Here is a 14,180-nt window from a genome sequence, read left to right on the forward strand (position 1 = left end):
CCGAGTTGTTAATTAATTGGAGGTTTTGGAGTTTGGATTTTATATTATTGTTTTAAGGATTTTCAGCTAGAGTTCTTTTCAGCCCTTTTTATTTACTTCTTATTATCTCATCTTGTATTCTGTGTTCGTTAAAGTATTAATTGTTTGATATTTTCCTCGAGTTTGGGCCTAGGCCTGATCAACCCGTTGTCTCAAATCCGAGGGGTATCACAGGGTGAAAAAAGGCCTCTCCAATGGGCTCTTATTTGGGCTCTCAAATTTTGACATTCTTAAATTTTCTCTCAATTGTAGCAGCTACCAATTTTTTTTGGCAGCTCTCTTATTTCTCTATACGACGTAGTTTCGTCTCTCTCTCCCTCAATTCTATTAGCCTCTCCTGTCCCTTTCGTTTCATTCTATCTATCCCTTTCGTCCCTATCGTCTCTCTCTCCCTCTCATCTGCAACGATCAGTAAGTATCGACGGCAACCGGTACTTAAACCATCGATAAATTCTCTCTTCTCATCAGATCTGTATTTTCTCTTCCCCTCTCATCCTTATATATATATATATATATATATATATATATATATATATCTTCTCACATCGGTAATTTTGTTGACAATTTTGTCTCAGCAATTAAACGGAAGAATTAGGTCTGTATTATGTTATCTTTTGATTTGAGAAAAGAAATTTATGTCAACATCTCAGCAAAATCAGGAAGTTGCAGCCCTGCTATGTCTAAAACGTGTAGCAGATCTGGGGGTATGGTGATGTACTCTTTGATTTCTTTCATACCGGGTGTCCCAAGACTAAGGTGAAGATAAGCTTTGAGATTTTAGATATGATTCCTTTACTCCTAAATGACAAAGAAAACCATGATGGCAAATCCAGGAAAACTGGCAGATCAATTAAAAAATTTCCAAACCAAGACCAGATCATCTGAGCCTGATTAAACATTACAGATAAATGATCCACACAATCATCACTTTGCCTACAATTATGGCAAACACATTCCCCTCTTCTGTAGAGTCACCGAAGTCGAAACTTGATATATATATATATATATATATATATATATATATGTGTGTGTGTGTGTGTGTGTGTGTGTGTAAATTCTCGAAAAAAAAATATATATATATATATCATTTTGTTTTATCTCTCTTTTTTGCTTTTGTTTTTTTGTTTTTTGTTTTTTTGTTTTTTTTTTTTTTTTTTGTTCCATTTTGATTAGATATTTTAGATTTTTGCTTTTTTTTTTAATTAGGTTTAATTTTATTTTCCTTCTAATGTCTACAACTTGACTTGGAATGTGCTTAATATTAATATAACTTATGCAAATATGAATGGTGGGAATGGTAGTTGAAAAAAGTATAGTGATTGTGTCAAAAAATAATATTTTGTGAAATGCACCATTGGAGCAGAATTGCTAAAATATAGCATTTTGACACTGTAATATCTGTCAAAATATAAATTTGGTAGCTCAAAATAGGTTTTAGTATTGGAGATGCTATAAGTTTGAGCCTATGGCTTAGTATTGTAACGTGCACGGTTCTAATCCAACTTTATAGCCCTAAATTCAATCCGCAATTGTCCAAGTCGTGTCATTCTCAAAGATCCAATGACACACCTCAATCTTACTCGCACCCGAATCCAATGCAATAAAGGCTCCATGACCCGCGCTCCAAGACGACATGTCAATGTGACACATGGCAACTCCGTGGTTGATCTTGGCCTTAGTTTTCGGATCCAATAGATCCGCTTCGTAATCCCAAACCTTAGGAACCGAATTGCAATAATAAAGTAGGTATGGGAACAAACTTTGGTGACAAGAAACCGACTTGGTGACCCTTCCACCGTTGATTCCTTTAACTGACCCAATCATCACATTTCCCTTTGACGCGTGAGTGTTCTCCGTGATCCGAACCACACAGCCCGTCCCAACACCGAGACGGCAAAATCGATCAAGTCCTCACCTGACCCGACACACTGTTTGGTCTCGCCCGGGCTCGACGCTCTCTCGTACTGGCTTAGTCCGTCCGCGAGTATACCCTCCATGCTCGAGGTTTCACGCGCATGAAAAATCTGCTTCAATCTCATTAAGCTTCAATGTGAAAAATGGTAATTTCGAGGAAATCACCCGGGCAAAAACGACCTTTTGGGCATTTTATCACGAATATCCGGCATTGGCATCACGGTCCCAGTCTTCAGCATCCTCTCCCTAAAGAATTTGCCAGGCTCGACCCATATATTTACGAATTTGCCACTTGCCGCCATTGAAGAAGCCAAATTTGCAGAGCTTGAGCTATCATTCATGTATTGAGCAAAAGTAACACCCTTTTTGGAGTAGTCTTTGAATGTGTTGTTTACACCGTACGGTTTGAACCCAATTTCCTGATTCAAACCCTTACTACCATACCCGGTGAACTTGTCCGTACCTTCGTTGAAGGGTTTTCCGTAATTGACGAATTTGACCTCCGCAGCATTTGAATTCTTGGCGTAAGATTAGAACAAGTCATCCCCAGCATTGGATTGATCTCTGCAATTCTTGAATGTATCAACCTCTACATTACCTGATCATATCAAAGATTTCAGAGTTTAGTTGTTTGTCAGTTTGAGTCTTTCTTCGTTCACATAATTAGACTTTAAGAGAGGGGTTTAATTGAGTTTTTCTATGACCAATAAGTAAATGAATAAATAAATAAATTTGAGTATTTCTATAACAATTTTTTAAAATAAGTAATATTTCCTTACTCTCAAGATAGTTATTCAACTTTTTATTTTAGGATATTCTAAATACTATTTTTTTATAATATTTTTAAACTACTAACATTATTTTGCCTTTTAACAATGGCATATTTGAAATTTCACTCCTATCAATACAATAAAAAACTAATCAAACTCCACCACCATAAAAAATTGGATTCCCGATTACATGCATTTTGAAACAATGAAATATGTAAAAAAGATTTTCAAACCACTTTCAATTATTCCTATTTAATATTACGTACTTGTTATTTTGATCATTTTGGATATTTTGAATTGAAAAAATGATTTTCAAAGTTAATATTCAAGCCTAATTATTTGACTCAAGCATTTGTCTGTGTTTCAAATTATTGTCAATTTTGAAAATTCAAACAAATTAAATGCAAAATTTTTATAATTATTCTTTTAATTTTTTAAGAATCTTTCAACTTGTATTTTATACTAATATTTAAAATTTAAAGATTAACTTAGTAAGTTAAAGAAAGGACAATTCATTAATTATATGTCCCTTTAAAGGATTAAAAAATTAAAAATTGACAACTAAAATGTAATTTTTAATGATCCACTTAAATACATCTAATTGCGACAAATGATTTCGGTTAAAGCAATATTTAAGGCTTTGACTATTTCGTTAGAAGCATTGTTCCCTACGGATCTTTTAAGTATGATTGGATTTTTCAACACAAAATAAATAGTGTTAAAAACAGAATTAATGAATTGAAAGATTATTATAATAAAAATGAAATAAATCTGTTAAAAAGTAGAAGTTAATGCGTTGAAACATAATTGGCGTGTTGAAAATATTAATGTGTTGAAATATTATTACGGTAAAAAACAATGCAGGTTGTTACTTTGTAACGATAGTCGTCTGGTTGAAAACCAAAGCCCCTCTAATGATAAAACAGTTGAGTTTTATTATTTTTTACTTTTTATGGCCAGAATATTACATGGAGAAGAGAATGGTGTAAGGTTTAGATCGAAAACATGACCTTGAGAGTTGAAATCTAACTTAATGGAGGACAATAATAATAAATTTGTTTTTACAATTAAATTAGAGAGACTTCTGGGTGTTAACTTCTTAAATATTATAAAAATTACAATTTTTCCAAGAGAATTGAGAAAAAAAAAAAAAAAAAAAAAAAATTTATAAAAACAGATTAAAAATTTTGTATAAAAAAAATAGATGATTGTTACCTCCATTGCCATAGCTCTTGAAGTTGTTTTGTGGCACATTGCCGTCCTCTCCATAAGACACGAACGTGTCATTCGCGCCATTAGCATTCTGGCCGTATCGCGGCTGTACCCATGGAACGAGTCGACCGGGAGGTTGTCGCAGTTGGAGTAGTTCTTGAACGAGTCGAAATCGCCGAGTTGACCCGTTCCGTAATTGGTCGTGTTTTTTCAGACTCAGCGATAAATCGGGGAAGCAGAGCAAGTTCGCCGAGGAACAGAAGGAGGGTAGTTGGGTGGAGAGGGCGTTCTGATCGGCGAGTTTGGAAAAAGTCGCCAATTCCACGGCGCTTAATGGGGAGGCTTTGTTGAGAAGAAATGAGGATTTGGGCAAGTCATTAGTGACCTGTTTGGTCCAATATCGAATCAGAAATGCTTTGGGTGTGAATGGGTTCACTCCGGCCGGCAATTGGCAGGAGTTCCCGCCGGCTCCGGCAACACCCACCTGCATTGTTACAACATAATTACATAATTACATAAACACCCATATACATACATACATATATATATATATATATATATATATATATATATACACAAATGAATGTATATGAACATAGTAACGAAGAATAATTAAGACATAAAAAAAAGGGATAATTTCACTTACCTCTCCTGAGGTTAGGCGTAATTACAGACGTTACTCCTAATGTTTCAAATATTACAATAACCTCCCTCAAGGTTTACTCCGGCATAACACTTTGCCCCTTCCGGTGGCAGTTAACACCGGTCAAGGATCGTTTTTTGCTGATATCATCTTTTTTAAAGGTGAAATATCACATTTACCCTTACAAATATTGCAAAGGTATTTATACCCTCATTTTTAATTGAAAATTACGAATTAACCTAATAATAAGGGGAAAAAAATTGTACTCCCTCTGATTCCTCTCTCTCTCCCTAAACTCTGACTGACCTTGAATGGTGGTTCCATGGTCCATGTCCAACTAGTGTATGGTGCGCTTGATCACCGGCACTACCTTGCCGAAAGACTGCTTGGAATTCGCTCTCTTCTCCATCGCCAATTTCGGATCAACGGTCTTCGTCGAGGGCTGCAATCACAGCCGTTTAATCTCTTGGATCCACGTCTGGACTGTCTCTGATGGGATAATCACCCAAGTCAGCGAGCTTTGAATAACCCATCGGCGATGAGCAACGATGTGCTCAGTTGACGGCGAGCAAGGACGTCAGTGACGCAGTGGCGGTGAGGTTTGAATGGCAAACAAAAAGGACGAAACGACTTACCGATGCTTACCTGCGTGAGGTCTCGACAACGAGCAAGAAGCGAGGAACGAAACAGCGGCGGCAATAGAGGACTGATCTACGGTCAGTGAGCACAATGGATGTAGAAAGAGAGAGTGAGCCCGGTGACGCAAGACACCTCTGATCCGGTGATGAAGCGAACTGAAACGGCGGCGGCGATGCGTGATCTCAACAGCGATACCGACCATTAGTAAGCAAGGACGCTGTCGTTGAACCAGTGGTGGCGGTAACTTGTTGGTGAGGACTATAGCAAGCTTGGTTTTTTAGTTATGTTATTGAATCTTATGTTTGTCTAACTCTCGAATGACGCACATGTGTTGTTTGATGAAATGTTTCATCAGAATGTTGTTATTTGCACCACCGTAATCTCTGCATTTACAGATCTCGTCTAAATCCGATTCCCTTTGTTGAGATTGCATATACATATACATATATATATATATTTATATATATACACACACACACACTTACCATATATGTATAAAACTATATATACGTTTTATGGTGATAGAAGTGTATGAGGTGAGATGTGATGGTATCGGCAGTGGTTATGGTGGTGCAGAGGTGGTCCGTTGTGACAAAAATGGAGGAAGTGTTGGGGTTTCAAAGTATAGATAAATAAGTAGGCAGACTAATTGTGTTGTTCAGGCCTTGGATCGAAGGCTCATATGGATGGGATCAAGTCTGGGAAAAATGAAAATTTTGTTCCCTAGTTCGCTCCTTTTTTTTTTTTTTTTTTTTTTTTTTTTTTTTTTTTTTTACGTTACCATTTTTTTCAACTAAGGGTTGAATGGGTACTTTGTTAAAGGTTTTTTTTAATTAATAAAATTAATTTAATAATAGAGGGTAGTTTAGTCATTTAACATGAGGTTTCTATCGGAACTGCCTTCAGTCACATTGAAGGGAGGTTATTGTAATATTTGAAACGTTAGGGGTACCGCCTGTAATTACGCTTAACCTCAGAGGAGGTAAGTGAAATTATTCCTATAAAAAGTTGTAAAAGAGATAGATGAATGTTACATTGAAAGAGGAGAGTAGGTGCAAGAAGAAGAAGAGGAAGAGAAGATTGATATGCTTAAGTTGGTGCTTTTTTTTTTTTTTTTTAGTGAGAGGAGTGAGTTGGTTGGATTGGAGACAAGAACTTATAGTGATAGAGGAGAGAGAGAGGATAGTGGGATTTTTGCTTTTGAAGGGTGTTTTGGTGTAGGAGACACTTGATGTAGATTTGCTTCTCTTTCCTTTTTAGTAATTCGATTTGTTTTCTAAAGTGCAACTGTGCAAGTGATTGAGATTTCAATCTAACACGTGCTAGCTAATTCAAATTAAAGTACATGTGTGTGTATATTATGCTTTACAATGGGATCCAATGGTGTGAGTTGGTATGCTATGTAAATTTGAGAGAGGTGAACTCGAGCAATTAAAGTTGGAATGCAGCATCTCTTGGACTTTGGGGGTACTTCCATGTACTGTACAATTTTTATAGATTGTTCTGTGTTGTACTAATTTCTCCATTCTACAATATTTCCAATGGTTAAAGGGGAATAAATTGTAGTGAAGGTGAGCAACTTGCTAAGATTTGTATAATACATGAGGGTTTTTTTAAAAATAATCTAAAAGGTTTTTATGTTAAGGGAACACGATCACCCACCTATTTCGTTGTGTGCTCTAAAATGACTAAAATGGTGGTGTCATTTTGGTTTACTGGATAAAGAGGACCAAATCACCGCACAGGATGAAATTTGGATCCATCCATAAGAGGAATTTTTTGAATGTGGGAGGGTTTGTTATCAACTTATTGTATGAATGTTAAGGCATAGTTGGTTATACATTACTAAACACTTAATAGTTACCATCTCTTATCTCTTTCTCTTAGGTGTGCAATCAAGATTGACCTAAAAGAAAGCATTTAACTCAATAGATTGGTCATTCATGCTTGAGACACTATCCTTATTTGGTTTTCCTACCACATTCATAGCTTGGATACAAGCATGCTTAACATCTCCCTCCTTTTTCATCTCATTGAATAGAGAACTACAAGGCTATTGGCTATTTTAAAGTTGTGAAAGGACTAAAACAAGGTGATCCACTCTCACCCTTCTTATTTGTTATAGCCATGGAGGCCTTTAATTCAATTGTTACTAAACTCACCACTTCGAACCCCTTTAAATTTCATTGGAGATGCAAACTACTCTCATTGTGATTTACAGTCTGTCTTGATACTCCAAAAGGCTATTGATACTTATTGTGAAATTTCTATAATCACAATCAACAAAAATAAAAGCTCGATCTTCTTTTCCAACATTGATCTTCTTACAAAAGCTTCCGCTCTTCATCTACTTGGAATAGGGGTTGGCTCACTCCCAATAATACATCTTGTTGTATCCCTTATTTCTACCTATCTCAAGGCAACTGATTGTATGGTTCTTATTAACAAGATCACTGCAAGGATTCAACACCGAACTAGTAAGAAACTCTCATATTCAAGTAGGCTGCAATTGATAAAGTCTATTTTGTGTAGCATCCAACAATTTTGGGCTAGTCATTTCATCCTACCAATCTAAGTCATCAATTAAATAAATGTTATTTTCAAATCTTTTTTGTGGTTAGGTACTGATCTATTTAAGCATGGAGCTAAAATTGCACGGAAGAAGGTATGTGGACTAAAGTCAAAAGGTGGATTTAGATTCCCAAACTTGCTCTCAATTAATAAGGTATCGATTTCCATATTTCTTTGCCAACTTTCACTGAATATCCCTCAAATCCTATGGTCAAAATAGATACACACATATCTAATAATAAAAAAATAGCTTATTGTATGTGAAGATATATACCACAAAGGTGCTCATGGAACTGGAGAAAACTATTACAATAGAGGCACGTCATTTCAAAATTAATCAGATATAAGATGGGGAATGGGAATAACACTCACTTTTGGTATGATAATTGGAGCCAATTGGCCCCCTGCGTCACTGGTTCAACTCTGTTATAATTAAGTCCTCATCAGTAGATAGGTTTGCAAAGCTGGAATACTTCATCACTAGTAAGTCCTCGAACTTGTAACGACCCACTCCATCATATTATATGATGCTGTCGTTTTAGCCTTGAGCTCGCACAGTTTTGCTATTGGGCTTTACCCTAAAATGCCTCATAACAATTAGAGATAACACCACCACATATAAGCACTTTACCTTTCCCTTATCCAGACAATGTGAGATTGTACACCCGTAGCTCACCCAGTGTGGTAGCCTGTCAGCGCCTCGCACCTACCCACGGCACACCCACCCATAAGGTCGCCACAATCACCCCCCCTTTGGGGCCCAACGTCTTCGCTGGCCACACTTCCATTTGGGTCAAGCTCTGATACCATTTGTAATGACCCACTTTACCAGATGGTATGATATTATCCACTTTAGGCCTAAGCCCACATGGTTTTAGTCTTGGACTTTACCCTAAAAGGCCTCATACCAATTAGAGATAACATCACCATATATAAGTACTTCACCTATGGCGACGACCTATTGGCGGGTGCAAGGCACTAGTTAGCTAGCATACTGGGCGAGTTACGGGTGTACAATCCCACATCGCTTGGGTAAGAGAAAGGTCAAGTGCTTATATGTGGTGGTGTTTGGTATGAAGCCTTTTGGGGTAAAGCCCAAGAACAAAACCGTGCGGATTCAGGCCCAAAGCGGACAATATCATATCATGTGGTGGAGTGGGTCATTACAAATGGTATCAGAGCCTGACCTAGCCAGAAGTGTGGCTAACGGAGATGTTGGGCCCTAAAGAGGGGTGATTGTGGCCACCTTGTGGGCGGGTATGTGTGAGCGTGTGCAAGTGGTACCAATAGGCTATCACATTGTGTGACCTACAGGTGCACAATCCCATATCGCCTGGGTGTGGATGGGGTAAATGCTATATGTAAATTCAACACCCAAGTAGCCCTTGACCCTTTAGACCAAGAGAAAACCACATTTACTTGTTCTTTTGGCATATTTGCCTATAGACGGATGTCATTAGGTTTGTGCAATGCTCCAGCCACATTCCAAAGGTGTATGATGTCAATTTTTTCGGACATGGTGGAAAAGTATCTAGATGTTTTTATGGATGATTTTTCAATCTTTGGGTCTTCATTTGATACATGCCTTAAAAATTTATCTTTAGTGCTCAAAAGATGTCGTGAAACGAACCTTGTTCTTAGTTAGGAAAAGAGCTATGTCATGGTTTAAGAAAGTATTGTTTTGGTCATGTTTTCTCAAAAAGGGGTATTGAGGTTGATAAAACAAAAGTTGAGCTCATTTTTGAATTGCTTCCACTTTCTACGGTGAGAGAGGTTCACTCCTTTCTAGGTCATGCCGGCTTCTATCGCCGTTTCATCAAAGACTTTAGCAAAATTACTAGACCCTTATGCAATCTTCTGGCCAAAGAGACCCCTTTTGTCTTTGATCAAGCATGCCTAGATGTTTTTCATACACTCCATGGTCTATTGTCATCTTCCCCTATTATGCAATCTCCCAACTGGTCATTACCGTTTGAAATCATATGTGATACCTCTGATTATGCCATGGGAGCAATTTTGGGACAAAGGGTAGGAAAACTTCTATGCGCCATATACTATGCAAGTAAGACTTTCTCGAGAGCTCAATTGAATTACTCCACTATCGAGAAAGAATTACTAGTCGTAATGTATGCTCTTGATAAATTCTGGTCCTATCTCTTAGGGTCTAAAGTCATTATCTATTCTAATCATGCTGTTTTGAGGCATCTTTTGACCATGAAAGAAACAAAACCTCATTTAATAAGATGGTATTTGCTTCTTCAAGAATTTGATTTCAAGATCAAAGATAAGAAAGGCCCCGAAAATGTGGTTGGCGATCATCTTTCGAGGTTAATGGTAGAATCTTCCCCAAGCCCATCAATTCGTGATTCATTTCCGGATAAACAACTCTTCCAAATTTCTAATGGACAAATGCCTTGGTTTGCCGACATTGTGAACTTTATTGCAATTGGCAAACTTCCAACTAACTGGTTAAAGCAACAAAAGAAGCGTTTCTTTGCCAACATCCGGAATTACTATTTGGAAGATCTTGTCTTATTTTGATATTGTCTGAATCAAATAGTGAGAAGATGCATTCCGGAGAGTGAAATTCCAAGTGTCCCTGTGTTTTGCCATACCCTTGCATGTGGTGGGCATTTTAGTGTAAAGAAGACCACCTTGAAGGTTCTTCAAAGTGGGCTATTTTGGCCCACCATCCATAGAGATACCTACAATTTTTGCAAGGAGTGTGAGAGATGTCAAAAGATGGGGTCGATGTCAAAAAGAGACATGAAGCCCTTGACAAATATTCTTGTTGTTAAGATCTTTGATATTTAGGGAATTGATTTCATGGGTCCTTTTCCTATGTCTTATGGATTTCAATACATTTTACTTGCCGTTGACTATGTTTCTAAGTGGATGGAGGCTTGTGCTACCAAAACTAATGACCACTCCGTGGTTGTTTAATTCATTAAATCCAACATTTTCACTCGTTTTGGTATGCCAAGAGCCATAATTAGTGATGGAGGAAAGCATTTTTGCAATCAATTCTTAAGGCAATTATTTCTTAAGTACTCCGTTACTCATAAAGTCGCCACCCCTTACCATCCTCAAACAAGTGGGCAAGTAGAAGTTTCAAATAGGGAAATTAAATATATTCTTGAGAAAATAGTTAACATAACCCAAAAAGATTGGTCACGCAAGTTGAATGATGCTTTGTGGGCTTACCGAACGGCATATAAGACTCCTATTGGCATGTCTCCTTATAGACTTGTATATGGAAAGCCTTGCCATCTTCCAGTTGAGCTAGAACATAAGGTTATGTGGGTGGTTAAAAAACTTAATCTTGACCTTGACAAAGCCGGAGAGAATCGGTTACTTCAATTGAATGAGGTGGAAAAGTTAAGACACAATGCTTATGATAATGCCAAACACTACAAAGAGAGAACTAAAGCTTTTCATGACAAACACATTGTGAAGAAATCTTTTGAACTTGGTCAAAAAGCATAGCTCTTTAACTCTAGATTAAAACTCTTTCCTGGTAAGTTACGAACCAAATAGGAAGGCCCGTATGAGATCATTTATGTTGCGCCTTATGAGGCAGTTGAAATACAAAGCTTAAAAGATGGAACTAAATTGAAAGTGAATAGACAAAGATTGAAGCCCTACATGGAGGGGCAAGTTTTTCGAAGACATATGGAAGCCGCCCTCTTGGTGGATCCTATCTGTGAAGAGATATAGTGATGCAATCGATGTTATCAAGGGATATTCAATTTGTTTCTCCTTGAGTATCATTCATTCTTTTTGTCTCCATCATCATCATCAACTTGCTTGGATTAATTGTGCAACGGAAAATGCAAGGATTCTTACCTGTTCGATCGATCACAAGGGATGTTGGATCGATCGAACATCTCTCTACATACTCTCATTTCTCAGTTCCATCGTGCGAAGATTCCTTGCATATTTCATCTCTCTATGTATCGTGCGAACTTTCTTTCCAATCGATCCAAGTTTTCCTTGATCGATCCAGTTTTCCTTGGATCGATCGTAGTTTTATACTTAGAAAATTTTTGGATCTCTGAAAATTTCATCTCTCTATCTATCGTTCGAAGCTGTCTGCAGACTTTTAGGTCTTGGATCGATCGAATTTTGATCAATCATTCTTCGATCGATCTGAGTTGTTTCTAAAGAAATATAAATATAAATATAAATATATATATATATATATATATATATATATATATTATTTGTTTCAAAGTGGCATTCCGTCTTGCTAGAGACATTAAACTTAGCACCCATTTTGCATATTTCTTAAATTTTTCGTTTTTCTTTTCTTATCCAAAATAAATAAAAAATAAAAAAATAAAAAATTATCACCATTCTGTCATTATGTGTAGTCATGCTACTTTTATATTTTCTATTGGGCTTGATCTCATATCTCTCTTTCATATTGTACTATATTGTCTTAAAATACTTGATTTGGTTATCTTTATCCTATTTGATATTTGATGCAAGTTTGCCAAGTGTGGTTATTCAAGTAGATTGTTGATTCCAAGTTTGGGGGTGCACTTTTTCCCAATGGATCATTACTGAGCTTCATGTCTTTACCACCACGGTATATTCTTTCCATCTTTTTCATTATTCTCATTGCACATTGAAGACAATGTACGGTTTAAGTTTGGGGGTAAGGTGACTTTGTTGCATTCTGCTTAAGTTTGAAACTTAATTGCATGATTGAGATATGAAATCCTTGTTAGCTATGATTTTGATCTTTTGAGGACTATATTGCTTGACTTGAGAGCCCAATACTCCTTGTATGCTTTGTGAATGCCATATTGGAGTAAATTTTTCAAAAGATTGATATCTTGCTTGCACTTGTAGTCCACATCATTTTATTTTGTGATTGTTTTGAGATTCACCCTAGGATTCTACACTAGCATAGGCGCACACTCGCATTCATTTGTGGGGTACATGCTTTATTGATTATTGATTTGGTTACTGTAATACCCCCTAATTTCGGAACACGGGTTGATCAAGTCCGCGCACAAAATCAAGGGATATCAAAACAACAGAATACAAAGATGAATAATAAAGAATAAATAAACCGCTGAAGAAAACTAATAAATAAATATTACTTAATGATTCTCCAACAATTACAATTCGGAAATCCCATAACTCAAGGACCCCTTAAAACATTATCCAATAATCCAATACTATTTAAAAGTACACAAGATGAATAGACGAATGACAGTCTCCCAGCTGCGGATCCTCAACCTCGAGACTGGAACCTCTAATAACCTGAAAAATAAATCGTGGGTTAAACCCTACGAGCAAGTTCACTCTACCAGGCCTCTGAAAACCAATAAGCAGATCATCTCTGATCAAAACCAAACCTAATAAAGTTTTAACTTTAATAAAGCACGATATACATGTCTATATATAATTATATATATTATACTAATCACATCCATTAATAGGTTTATTAAATTTCCATACCTATTAAATAATTATTAAAATAATATTCATACCTAGACCAATCTACCATTTCATTTTATAAAAACTCCTATGACCTTAATCCCATCCTAGTCAGTTGTCTAATCATTTAAACAACAAATTATAATAAAAGAAATACTCTATTTAATCCCAACCCGATAATGATTTTAATTGTTTAAATCACATATCCAAAATCCAAGTTTTGACAAATCATCCACGTCTTCCCCAATATTATTTTATTAATGGAAAATAATACACTAACCAGTAAGTACTAAACTATTCTCATTTAAGAATATCTAACCCTAATCCAATCCATACATACAACAACCATAGATGATATTTTAATCATCTAACACATAACAACGTAATTATGCTTTGGCAAATCAACCATGCCATTGTAAATATTTTTATTTATATATTGGCAATTCAACCATGCCTCCATAAGTATATTTATTTATACATTGGCAATTCAACCATGCCTCCGTGTATGTATATTTATACATTGGCAATTCAACCATGCCTCCACAGGTATATTTATTCATACATTTAATTAGCAATTCATCCATACTTTCCATATATGTATTCTATTCATACAAATATTTAGGTAATATATTTAATCATTTGACAATTCATCCATGCCCACACTTTAACCATGAATTAACTTTAAAATTAACAATACGCTAAATCATACATAGCCATCACATGCATATTATACGCATATCATTAATTTAACAACCAGCCTATTAAGATATGCCAAATAAGAATGATAATATTAATTATCTTAAATGATTTATATATATATATACCTACACATATGTTATTTAATGTATATATGTGTTTAACACCTTCTTTAATAATCCTTGATTATTTAAAATCAATATACATACATACATACATATATATATATATATATATATTCATCC

The 14,180-nt window shown here is 36.0% G+C and overlaps 1 pseudogene; it reads right to left on the reverse strand.

The window, feature by feature from the left end:
* Positions 1–1,557: 1,557 nt before the first annotated feature.
* LOC132296217 (polygalacturonase 1 beta-like protein 1) lies at positions 1,558–5,419 on the reverse strand (annotated as a pseudogene).
* Between the last annotated feature and the right edge of the window lie 8,761 nt (positions 5,420–14,180).

This window comes from Cornus florida, unplaced genomic scaffold, assembly GCF_030987335.1.
Source record: "Cornus florida cultivar Cherokee Brave unplaced genomic scaffold, ASM3098733v1 CherokeeBrave_3.0.0_Hap2_Chr02, whole genome shotgun sequence".
NCBI lineage: Eukaryota > Viridiplantae > Streptophyta > Magnoliopsida > Cornales > Cornaceae > Cornus > Cornus florida.